Raw genomic sequence first — 13,870 nt, forward strand, 5'->3', positions numbered from 1 at the left:
CCTCTCCCAAGGCAGAGACATAGCTGAGAAGAATTCCAGAGCTGGGTCTTCTAAAGCATGGCTGAGCAGGGCACCCCATGCTAGCATTGCAGGGCACTCCTCCTGGCCTGACTCACATTCTGCCTTTGTGTCCATGTTACAACACTTCCTTCTGCACAACTGAACAGACATCTAACCTTGTTTCATCCCAATAATAATTATTACTCCTGACAAAGGAGGGCACTCTTGGGTCTCAGGACACAGCAAAAAAAGAGTTGAAGTGCTAATTTCCTTGGAACATTCAGATCTCATTGCTTCTCCTGTCACCCTTACAAACACATACATACACACACACACACCATACACATACACAAACACACCCAGACAACCCTTTAAGTGGAGTCAGGAACTCTCCAGAAGCAGAGTAATCATTCTCTTTCCTGTCATTTGTTTGTTTGTTTGTTTAGAAACACTGGAACTGTGCTGCTTGCATGATGTTTTCATAAATTTGCATCCCACACTGAAGAGGCCCTCTCTCTTTAGCATCCCACACTACTGTGGAAATGTGGCCAGCTTTCCCTGTGTTGCAAAGAAACACAAAGGAAAGCTTTATTTCTGCAAACATTTATTACAATGAGGCTTTTAAATGCTTCAGAACATAGGAGGATTTTGTTTTAATTAAAGTACCATTGTGAGGAATGTTTATAAAGCCATCCCTTTCTTATTGTGGTCACTGAGCAGCTTGGAAGCATGAGAGCAGGTGACGAGGGAGACGCAGAACGTCCTGCTCTGGGAAGGATATTTTTAAATGATCCATCTGGGACAGTGCCGAGAAATTCCCTCTGGATTTCTGTCTTCTGAGCCTCTGAAATTCTGCTTGCCCAGTGGTTTGCATATGAGAACTCCCAAGGGATACTGCCATATCACTGAGGACCTCTGTCCACCCAGCCTGGCTCAGTGCTCCTTGGTCCCTAAGTGGGGCTCAGACAACTGTGTAAGCTGTGTTACGTGCCTGCTCAGGCTTCATATTTTTGGAACAGTGACTACACTATATATATACGGCCACCTGAACCTAATTATTCAAAAGAATTAATAAAAAGGTCTTCACCAGCCCTGTACATGAATGTGATAACAAAGTCTTGCTGAAAATTAAATCATATGTGCGCAAACCCCACGGTCTCTCACATGATGGCCTTGCCCATGTGCACTCCCCTCCCTCTCCCAACCCAGTAAGTCATTCATTTGCCTTTGCCGTGTTCCTTCTGCCTTCTGATGACAAGACAGTCACAGAATTAAAAGCCCAGAGAACGAGGTGGGCAAGGGACCCAGGACCTCATTGGCTCTCCAGCCGCTGCACACAGAATGGCCAAAATAGAAAATGGAGGAAATGACAGTTTACCAAGGGAAGGGAGAAACACGGAGAGGAAAAGTATAACACAAAGAGAGCGACTGTCCTCCTGGCCACTGCTCTGGGCGCTGACATGGCCTCAGGGTCCTGATTCACAGATTTCTTTCTTGGGAAGGAGTGAGAAGTTCCACAGGACTGGGACTCCGGCCAACCCAGGGAACTCTTGTCTCTTGCACAAAAGGCTATGTGGTCTTGGCCAGTTTGCTTAGTCTCTCAACCTGAATTTCTGAATCTTTAAACTGGGATAATAATATTGCAAGTATTCTGTTTAGAGAATAATAGAATGAAATCATTTCATACATTATTTTTGAGAGAAACCCATGTTGGACTTGTATGAAACTGTCCCCTTCAGACTTTACATTGCCTCTCAGAGTAAAAAAGGAATGCCGACTGCAGGGTATTTTTTTGTTTCTTTTTTTAAAGTCAATCCATGAACACTTCTAGACCTTCTAGTGTGTGTTCAACCGGCACCACAGGTAAATTATGATATGCAGAGATACCAGCTGCCCTATCTCTTCCAGGCCTCCCTAGGCCTCCCCTGCCCAGGTCTGCTTCTAAGGCCCCGATACATCATTTTCAAATACCGAAAATGATGACTCGATTGCTCGTCAGGTCTCTGGTCATTCCCACCCTCGTGACCAAATCCAACAGACACCTCTCTGTTCTTATCTTACGTGGCGGTATCCTCTTTTCTGGAGCACTCTCCTCGCTTGGCTTTTGTTATCTCTCTCTCTCTCCTGACTTTCCGCATCTCAGTGGATCTTTCCTTTTTCTCCACTGTTGTCTCTGTCTCCTCTCTGTTTCACATGTGACTGTTACTCAGAGCTCAGTTCTATTCTCCCTCTTCTTGCCTCCATTCCTTCCTTCCTTTTCTGAATATGCTTGCCCCAGGTGGTCTCATCATTCCTAATGTTTAATTCTATGGATATGCTAACGAATACAAAATTTATAATTATAGCCCATACTTCCCAGAGATCCATGCTTATGTATCCAACTTCCTATGTGGTGTTCTTAACTTGAGTATACCAGAAACCTCTCAATTGTAATATTTTTTAACATTTTTGAAACAAAAGTCTTTGTTTCTGGTCCCCAAACTTGCCTTTACATGTTCCCATATAAGCACCCGGCACCTAAAGCAAAACCAACAGCCTATAGTCTTGGCCAGTTGGCTTAGTCTTTCAACTTGAATTTCTGTATCTCTAAACTCGAAGAGCAAACTCATTAGGGAAAAACCCTGGTGCTGGGAAAGACTGAAGGCAGGAGGAAAAGGGAATGACAGAGGATGAGACGGTTGGATAGCATCACTGACTCAATGGACATGAGTTTGAGCAAACTCTGGGAGATGGTGAAGCACAGGGAAGCCTGAAGTGCTGCAGTCCATGGGGTTGCAAAGAGCGGACGTGACTCAGCAACCGAACAACAACAACAACAAAGGCAAAACCATGCGTTCATTCTCGATTCTCCACTTCCTGCACTGTCAGTACCCACCCTTGGAGCAAATCCTACAGAACCAGCCTGAAAAATGTGTCATGACCCTGTCCGTCTCCACCACCAGCAGCCCAGGCCAGAACACCATCATCTCTCATTGATCTCTCTACTTCCAACTTTTTTTCATCATTTAACTCCATCCTTTCTCCGCACAGCAGGAAAGTAAATTACAATGTAAATTTGATCAATACTACACAAAACATTACAGAAAAACTGGATCATGTCGTTCCTCCACTTAAAACTCCTTAATGGCTTTCTATTTCACCTGGAACAAAATCCAGTTTCTTTACTGTAGACTCTTGGGCCCAGCGTGACCTGGTCTCTGTCCATCTTTCCCACCTCATCTCATGTCAGGTCCTCCCCATGGCTCAGTGATTTCTAGCCACACTGATCTCTCAGTTACACAAACATACACAGCAGTTTTCCCTCCACACTGTAGCATTTCTCTCTCACTTTTGCATTTGTTTAAATGCTATGTCCTCAGGAGACCTCCTCCAACAACTCAATTTCAAAGCAGATTGCTCCCACATGCTTTCTTTATGGTCTACCTTAGCTCTTTCTTTGTTTCTTTGTTCCTTGTCACAATATTTATTTTTTTCTGTGAAACTTCTGTCTCATCTGTGTCCTCCTGCAAAATGTGAGCACCACGGAGGAAGAATGGACCACACTGAGCTGGTTTCCCATTGTGTTGTCACTGCTCAGTACGGTGGGAAGGCGGGGAGGAAAAAGTGAAAATCTTACATCTTAATAATATTATCAAGAGCTTTCAAAATCCTTTTCCTCAAGTTATAGTTCCAGCTTTATTTTAAGACTTTGGACACACTTGAGATATCTAGTCCTGTGAAAACTCCTAAATAGCCATCTCTGGTAGCTTCCAGCCTCTTGCAGGCCACATTCAGATGTACAGGAATTAGACCCTCCAGAAAATGAAGTTGACATGATGTATGTCTAATCTGACTTCTTTGTGAAAACAATGTTCCCCAAATAGCTTTTTGTAGCAATAACTGTCAACCCAACAAGTAATTAACTTAAATAGGGTAATTTTATAAATTATTGTCTACATCAGTATACTTCTGAGCATAAAAATGTGCACTTTAAATAACAGCTGAAGGACAAGGAGCATAAATTAGACTGTCCCAAGAAAACCAGGAAAAGACGCCCTAACATTAAAAGACATGCTCATTCACTGTGTGGTTCAAATCTTCCCAGAGCTTGCAAGTCAACAAGTTAATATAATGGTTAATCATGAAATTATATTCATAATGATATGAACCAATACCCTATTCTACAAAATTCTTACATTTTTATCCACAATTATGATCTACTTTGCATGACAACAAATTAGCAGGTAAAGGAACTCATTTATAAATATGAGGGGATCCAGAAGGACATCTTTGGGGAGGATTTGATAAGTGTCTTTCAGGAGATATTTGAAGATTTTTAGTCTCTGGACAGATGCCTTTTTGATAAATCAATGACAATAATGTGCGCTGAACCCTTACCATACCCTGTATCAAATGTAAAAAATGTACTTCATATTTTCAACTAAAGGAATATACATAAGGACGGTGAGGTTCAGAGGTTTGCCCAAGATCACAAAATAGGGAGCCCCAAAGCCAGGCTCACCCCTAGATACGCCTTCTCCAAGGCCTATATTCTTCACCATTGTTTGCCTCTAAGACTATTTGTAGTCCTGACTTTTTTCTTGTTGTAATTTAGACACCAGACTGTACTCCCATCCACACTGTGATGCTCTTCTTCCATTTGACAGGGGGCTCCTTCCCGTGCTGTGATGAAAACTCACCAGGGTATCTCTGGCAGAATGCCTAGGGACTGCAAGGGGCTGAGAGCTGCCTGTCTATACCTGCCTAGAGGAAATGAACCAGAAAGTGTTACAGCTGAAAGGGATCTTGGATACTTCACAGTTCCTTCCCCTTGCTTTATACATGAGAAAATCAGGAAGATGAGTTGACTCACCCGAAGTCACACAGCCGAAAGCCAGAAGCGGAACCCAGGTCTCCTGACTCCCAGTCCAATATTCAGTGGTACAGAAATAATATATGGAATATAGGATCTTTAGAAAATGTTTCCATATAAATGTTTTATACACTGTAAATAATATATATATATTTAGAAAATCAATGTAAATATTTTATAGGCTGTAGCACAACTGTCAAGTTTGGAATTAAGTCTATGGTTCTGGAGCAGCGCCGCACACACACAATATGATACAATACACTGAGGTCTGGGCAGCCATCCCTACATTGTGTCTGCATTTTCCTAGACTGGCAGAATTCAGGCTGCACAGCCAGCTGCCTCCTCGGCCCTCACATTCTTAATTGTACAACTGCCAGGGGAGTGCAGTCCATGGGAAAAGGGGCTGAGCAGAGACTGCACATCCCAGAGATTTTTGCAGCTACCCCCGGAGAGTAAAGCTCTGGCCAGTCTAAGACCCACGCTAGAAAAAAACCAGAGAAGCCCAGACCTCCCAGGTCACTCTGGGGTGCTGCTCCACTGCTTTCCTCTAAGAAACCACAAGGCTTGGGCTAGGAACATGCTAGCCAGACAACAAATACTCATGGAGCACGCAGGGAGCCAGTGCAGATCTAGGGTCAGAAATCTTTCCTGATGTTCTGCTCTGCCCACAGTCTCTGGGATCCTGAAGGCCACTGTGGAGCAGGTAAGGAACTCCAACGGGGGTGGATTTTGTGCCAGATGAGTAAGATGAGGACTTAGATTCAGAATTAGAAACTAAAGACCTGAAAACATGTTATGCTTCTTACATAGCTGAACATGTAGAGTAAAACTTTAGGCTTTTTATGCCGATAAAGTGAAGATTTAAATTCCTTTTGATCTTTTTGGTTAACTCTCATCTCTGGCAAAAAACAAAAAACAAAAAACTTCTACAGCTTTGTGACATGATCAAGAAATCATTAAAATATAGTCCCTAGAATCCTGGAAATTAAGTTTTACGTGGAACACTTGAAACTGTCAAATTGTATCCAAATTTTAACTTTTAAAAAGATCTTTCTTAAACTTTCCTTATATTCTCTCTTCTGTGGGCTGAATTGCATTCCCCCAAATTCATATGTTGAAGCCCTAGCCCTCAGTATATTAGAACATGACTGTATTTGGAGTTGGGGCCTCTGAAGAGGTAGTTAAGGTAAAATGGAACCATTAGAGTGGGCTCTAACCCTGTCTGACTGATGTCTTTATAAGAAGACGTTTGGTCACAGGGATACCTCTGCACACAGGAAAGATCATGTGAGGATCAGAGAGAAGGTATCCATCTCTAACCCAAAAAGAGAGGTCTCAGAGGAAACCAAACCATGAACTAGACTTCCAGCCTCCGAAACTAGAAAAAAAGTATCACCAGTCTGTGATTCATTATACCAGTCAAACAAACTAACACACCACTCCCAGTGTGCCCCTCAGAATGAAATGCAAGGACCTAAACCACTAGATCCTAGTAACGTGTTCTATTAATGAACATACTGTGTTGGTTACATTTATATTAGTACTCTGCTCTTGACCTAGTAACAATTTTGAAATAGATTATAATGGAATCACATCTTATTTCTATGTATCAGTAGAGTTTGAATATGTATTAACACAAATAAACTACACGTACTTTTATTCAGAAGTTACTCATAGACACCCAGAACTAAAAAGCACGAATCAGATACTATGATTCTGCACCTAAGTGTACAGGTACCACCTCCCGCTATGAGGAAGTGGGTAGAACTTCCACAGATCTGGGGAGTTTTATCTTTCAGGGATCATTGCTTCTTCCCCTTCCTTAGGTGAATGCTACCTTTCCTGGCCTCTACAGTATAGTCAACTCTTGGTTCTTAGTCAAGATTTACTAGCTTGTGTATTCACCATAGAAAAAAAATACAGTGAAATAAATTAACAACAACAACAAAAAATCTATGTTTCAGGAGAGATCAACTGTTTGAAACTATATTCCAAAGATGCAGGGCCACTGCCACCCCAGCCAAGTGTAAACACTCCCATCTGCTGGAATCCCCGTGTTTCCACCCGTGCACAGGGAAGGAAGCAGCACAGGGTCTGACTAGCAGAATCTTGGGAGTTCCCACCAACTGTAAACTCATGTTAGTGCACTGTCCCTTTCTTTGATTTTTTTGGGTCAACCAGAGGATTCTTAACTACCTGCTTCTCCCATTTTAATCTGAGATTCAAGAAAAAGAGAAGTAAGCTCTATAGAGCAAAACTTGAGTTTTGCTGCAAACAACCCATGATCTGGAGTTTTGATTTAATGCTAGAACCAGACTTACAGAGAGTGGATGGGGAGTAAAAGCCACTGAAGCAACTGACATTAAGAAGTTGGGTAATTTACCTTCAGAGCTGTGTGGCTTGACTGTGATGCATGGGATCTGGGGTATGAGACACTAGGCAATGACACACGGCATGGCTGCCCGACTGAGAGGTGCTGAACGATGGCAGTAGCATGGGGCAGAAGCTGCTAGCAAAAACAAGATCAAGTTGGCATTGCACTTCATCACCTAGACCATCTGCTGGACAGCTTAGAAGGCAAAGGACCATTTGCTAAGTGACAATCTGATGTCATCTTGTTCTAATGTTCAACGAAAGAACTCTGCCAAGCAGCAGACAATAACAAGACTATTTTACCACTTTTCATTAAGCAATTTGTGATATTTTGAGTCCCCTAAGTATTATGCTTGCATTATTTTTATACTTAGATAACATCTGTAAAACACAAAATATGTCCCTAAATATTAGATGTCATTTTAAGTAAATTAGTGTTCATTAAGTCCATTACAGACAAAGTTTTGCCTGGATTTGTTTAGCTGCTATTGGGGGTTGTCTATGATGCTTTTCACTTTTCCTGCATTAACCTCTCATGCACATTACCTCAACCACCTGACAGCTGATGGTACACGGGTACATCTCATGATGATCCCCACGGCTCGGACTTAACATTAGAGCTGGACCACCTGGAGCCAATAGATGGTCTGCACATTTCAACACAGAAGCCAAGCCCATAGAAATTTCACAGACACCCCCGCCCCCAGACAGTCCTTTATCTTTGTCTTTGGAAGATGTATGCTTACTCTGCCATAAATGAATATTTCTTCAGGAGAGGCTGGCTTTGTCTCACTGTTCTGATCAGTATTTCTGTTAGTCTCTCTCTCTCTCTTACACACACACACACACACACACATACACAAATGATAACTTCCTATACAGGATGCTTTGACTTGATCTCCACATTCTACCATTATCTTTATCATGAAGATATCTATGCATAGATTATAATACTAGATTTATACGTGGTTTTCTTAGGGGAAGCACACTGACTGGAACCACCCACCCTGGCCAGGCACCATAGTAACCATTTGCATGTGTTGTTTTACAACAGGAGGTCCTGGTAAGGAACACAGAACAATAAGCCACCACTAACCTGAAGAATTCAGGAAAAGTCAAAAGGAGACACCATGTGTCCAACCACCTCCCAGAATCCTTCTTGCAGGCATCCCTCTTGGCTGAGCAATGGGTGCACCACCAGGAAGGACTATGAGTCAGAATGATTGGCAAAAAACAACCGGGAAACTAATCCCATCACCATAAAACCCGAGACTGTGAGCCATGTGGCAGAGCAGTTCTCCTGGGTGCCCTTACCCTACTGCTCTCCACCCAGACATCCCTTCCCAATAAAGTCTCTTGCTTTGTCAGCATGGGACTCTAGTATCCATATGCTCATGCTACTAAGAGGGCCTCCTCTACAGCTCTGCAACTTCCTAGAATATTCTAGCAATTTCTTCACCAGGTTTTTTATTTCACTGACAAAACTGACATTATTGAGTGAAGAGTTATAGGACTGGTGAAAAGCTGAATTCCAATAACCTCACACATTCAATGTGGTAGCTTCAAAAGCAGCAGGAGTATCAGAAGATATGACTATGTTAAGTCCTACAAATTGCCCTCAGCAAGCTCTTGTCTAGGCAGACTGCCTTCTTCTTCTGCTTCTGTTTACTTCAGGAAAAGTCTCTCAGTTCCAGAACTACAGGGATGAAAGTAACAAGTATAGAACTCATTCAAATTACCTCCAAGTGTGGGTCTGTTTTGGACCAAGATCCAGTCCCATCACATTCAGTGGCATGCCAATAATCTTCAGGAGTGATTAGCCCACCTGTGTTTGTTGGCTTTGAACAGGTACCTCATCTCAGCACCAGATATCTAGTCAGGGGAGCAGACTGTCACCAAAACCATTCTTCATTGCAAGGGTCAGCAAACTTCTCCGTAAACAGACAGACAGTAAATACTGTAGGCCTTGTGGTCTCAACTTCTCAGTTATTTCATCACAGAGCAAAACTAGACACAGACAAAACAAAAGCAAACGAGCATGGCTGGGTTACAGTAAAAACGTACTGAAATTTGATTATCACAGAGTTTCCAGGTGCCCTGACTTATTCTTCTTCTTTTGACTTTTTTCAACTATTAAGAAGTATGAAAACCTTACTCAGTGCATTGCCTATACAAAACCATCCCAAGCTACCAAAACACAAGCAACCGACTGGGACACACAGAGTCCCGCTATGCAAAGTCTACCCAGCTCTCCCAAGAGTCATAAAACTTCCCTGGGGCATCATGTTTGGCTTGGCAGGCTTGCTGGAGGAGGGAGATTTTACTGATCTTTCTTTACTGTGCAACAACGAGCATCTCATTACAGAGCAGACATCCAGGGATGAGATGAGCAGGTTAGAGTTCCTGGTAGGAAGGAATGCTCCATCCCCCAATTCTTGTAGTCAGTGTCCCTGACAGCATGACTACTGGCACAGGGTTGCTCATCTGCCAGACAAGGTTTCCATGAATTGTGGATGATATTAATGAGCATCTTTGCAAAAGCTCCCTGTACTGTATGCCAAGAAATAATCTTCATCCTGACAGTAGCAATTAGCAATGAATGTTCTCTCTCTTTCCTTTTAAAAGATTGGTGTTTGAAGCCAATATGTGTTTTATAGATTAGCTATCTTTTGCTACAAGAAACAAAGGTGGATAAGAGTGATCTATATGTTGATCTCAAATTTTCATTTATTCCCTTTGAGAATTTCAGCCAGTATTTTCTTACTATTGGAGAGGGCAATGGCAACCCACTCCAGTACTCTTGCCTGGAGGGTCCCATGGATGGAGGAGCCTGGTAGGCTGCAGTCCATGGGGTCGCTAGGAGTCGGACACGACTAAGTGATATCACTTTCACTTTTCACTTTCATGCATTGAAGAAGGAAATGACAACCCACTCCAGTGTTCTTGCATGGAGAATCCCAGGGCTGGAGAAACCTGGTGGGCTGCCATCTATGGGGTCGCACAGAGTCGGACACGACTGAAGTGACTCAGCAGCAGCAGCAGCAGTTTCTTACTATAGCAGAGGGGGAAAGAGGGGTTTCTATTTCTTCTCTCTTAGTAAGTGGCATAGAAAGTGTTAGTCACTTAGTCGTGTCCAGCTTTTTGCAACCCCATGGACTGTAAGCCCACCAGGCTCCGCTGTCCATGGAATTCTCCAGGCAAGAATACTGCAGTGAGTTGCCATTCCCTTCTCCAGGGGATCTCCCCCACCCAGGGGTTGAACCTGGGTCTCCTGCATTGCAGGCAGATTCTTTACCATCTGAGCCACAGACGCAAGTGGCACAGAGACAAGACTCAAGGCTTTAAAAGAGGTCAGCAACTCTGTTGATGTCTGTCCAGCTCCACTCTCACCAATTTAGGGCATGAAACTGCCTTTTAATGACCCAGAATGGCAGCTCTTCATCTGAGGGTTTTCCCTGGCATCATGGCACTGAGCTGCTTTGTCTACTGATGTAGCAGACCGGAAATGCTGGGGAATTAAGGCCCCTCAGAAGCAGCCATGACCACTGACCATCAAGGATCGGTGTATAAATGCCCAAATTCCTCAGTCCCTGGGTGGGATAATTCTGAGGCAAACATTTGATACTGGCTCCCAGGGTTAAGTTTCTGCTACCCTGGATAGTACTGGTCTAGTAATACACCTTTCACTGGCTGCCTTCCCTTTCCACCTTCCTTCCCTACTCTTCTACTGGTTCCTCCTTCATCTCTTCAGTAAATTACCTGTACTCAAATCTTTGAATCAGGATCAGCTTCTGGGAGACCCAGTTCTATACTCTAATAACAACAACAAAACCATCCTGCTTAGTCAAGTGCAGCCAAGGTCAGTAGTTTTCTCAGTGCACTTCATGACATCCTGACACACCAGGGGAAGGATGACCAAACAAATTCCAAATGTCCAGAAGATGTGCCTTGTATTTTCCAAAGAAAAGAGAAGGATGTACGTTCTTTGCAAAAACCACAAGTTCTAACACAATGGGGTTCTCCATTTCTTTTTGATCTTGCCTCCTACTACTCTCCATTTGGATGGCTGCATTCTAGCTTCTCTCCCTTCTTTGTTGGAATATGTCTGGCACACCTCCGCCTCAGATCCTTTGCTCTTGCTGTTCCCAGATATCAACATGATTAATGCCACCACCTCCTTCCAAAGGGTCTTGTTTTAATGTCATCCTCTCTTTGATGCCTTCCTGAACCATCACTGTAAAACTGCCACCATCCCACCCAGCCCTGACATTCTCTCTCTATCCCCCTGCACTGCTTTCTTTTTCTCCACTGCACTTATCACCTTCCAGCATGGCTGGTCAAGGCCTTTTCTCATGAAACTTCGCTGGGCAGTGAGAAGAGCTTGTATTCAGTTATTTTATAATTAGTCTCCCTGCCCTCCACTAATTCTGTATTATTTTTGCTTCCGAATTTGTTTACCTCAATAGATTTATATACAGAGAAATTACCTTGAAACTGTTCTTGGGAGCAACTTCTATAGGAAAGTTCTGGTAGAGCTACTGATTTGGGTAACCTGGGTTTGAGTCCCAGACAATGTGTGGTCTTGAGCAACTTACTGACTCTCAGTTTCTGCATCTATAAAATGGGGGCACTAATACCCACTCTGCAGGATGTGATACAGGTTAAATAAGGTAAATTACATAAAGTGTACCTAGCAAGTTGGCACATAATTTTATTATTGTCCAGAGTCATTTTGTAGAGGTGGCTCTGGCCACTGAAGCTCAGTTATCTCTTAGAGATCAACACAGGACTCAGCAGAACTCAAGTCTCTTCCCAAATCCTAAGTCTTGACAAGGACCTTGGGCATCAGTTTATTCTCTGAAACACTGCATTAGTCAGCCCACACAATGGCTTCTCCCTATTCAGCACAGTTCTTTGGGCCCAAATCTTCAGGAGACTTAACAAGGCCTGACCCAAAGACAAGGAGAGAAGAAGTTCTCCTGGCTAACCCTCCTCACAGGAGAGAGCTGGTTCCCCTACTTAAAGCTACATATAAAAGCTTGCTTATCTGCAGCCAACAGGGTAGACCACTGTACTCATCAGTAGCAATACAAACGTGTAGATCAATGTCTCTCATTTGAAGAGGTCATTTGAGAGAAGTTAGAAATCCAACATGTGATCAATAATTCTTTAGCCAGACTATGCATATAACATCTCAACTATCCCACAGCTTCAAGGGCGTGACATCAGACACCATATCTCTTTATTTACTAACCAGCCTGCCTGCCATATTGAGCTACTCCTTGTTTGTAAAAGCTTCAGGCAAGTCAGGTTGTTGTGCCTTCCTGTTCCTTGGATGTCTCATGAGCCCACAGCTGTTCTGTTCTGCATAGGGTCCTGCCCTTAGGAACTACACCCTTAAAACCTTTCTTCTTCCACTCAGTTTAGGGTTCTCTTATCTAACAGCTCCTCGAGAATTCTGGTTACCTATTGTCTGCACTTAGATAGCTTTCATGAATGCTGGCTGCAGACTCTGCTTGGAATTATTAGACTGTGGATATATTTTGGATTCTGATCATTTGTGATTTCCAGAGGGTGACTTAAAAATGTTCAACTAGCCATAAGTTACAAAGAATACTGAGGTATAGCAGAAGTCAGAAAATCTACATCCCTGTCTCAAAACTACCATTACCTCTTGTGTGACTTCATCAAACCTTACACAGCACTGATCCTGACATTCCACCAATTGATATCATCTTTCAGTACCTGGTGCTATGAAAGAGCTAGAAGAATAAGGCAGGATCTCTGTTCTCAAAAGCCAAACATCTAACTGAGAACACAAGATCCATATGCTTGTGATGAAGGAAATGAAAAATATAGGGTGAAATTCAGGGTTAAATTACGTGGCATGGATATCTGCAGGTTTCAGAGTCCCAACAGAGAAGCTCAAAGACAGCCAGAGCAGTCGGGGAAGATCTCCAAGAAGCTGGATTTCATTTGGGTCTTCAAAAATGAACAGGCTTTCATGGCAAAGAACAGTGGGGATGACATTCCAGCTGAGGCAGGGGTGAGAGTATAATGAACTCAGGACGGTGGGAGGGTTAAAGATCCAGGTAACCCTAAGTCTGGACCAATAAGACTATGGAGGACACTTGAAGGTCAGAGACAGGTTTTGTGTGACCAACCTAGAAGTCAGATAAGGTCACCAAAAATTTGAATAATGAGTAGTCAAACTGCTGAAAAGGACCTTATAGGACTAACATCAAGCAATTTGTGGCCTTCTAAGCACCAAGTCCCCTATTTAGCCAGTTCCATGACACATCTACTCCCTCCTCACCTGCTGGAGGCCACCACCCTCCAACACAGAGCCCACGATTTGAAACAATGTGTATTAATTGAGTAAACTTCACTTATTCCCCATTTTCACTTGCCAGTAACACTGAGTTGTCCATTAGAGCTTCTGATAAACATAAGTGAAAGTGAAGTCACTCAGTCATGTCTGACTCTTTGCAACCCCATGGACGGTAACCTACCAGGCTCCGCGGTCCGTGGGATTTTCCAAGCAAGAATACTGGAGTGGGCTGCCATTTCCTTCTCCAGGGGATCTTCCCAACCCAGTCGAACCCGGGTCTCCTGCATTGCAGACAGACGCTTTACCGTCTAAGC

This window comes from Bos grunniens, chromosome 20, assembly GCF_055505025.1.
Source record: "Bos grunniens cultivar Pamir isolate PY7600 chromosome 20, Bosgru_T2T1.0, whole genome shotgun sequence".
NCBI lineage: Eukaryota > Metazoa > Chordata > Mammalia > Artiodactyla > Bovidae > Bos > Bos grunniens.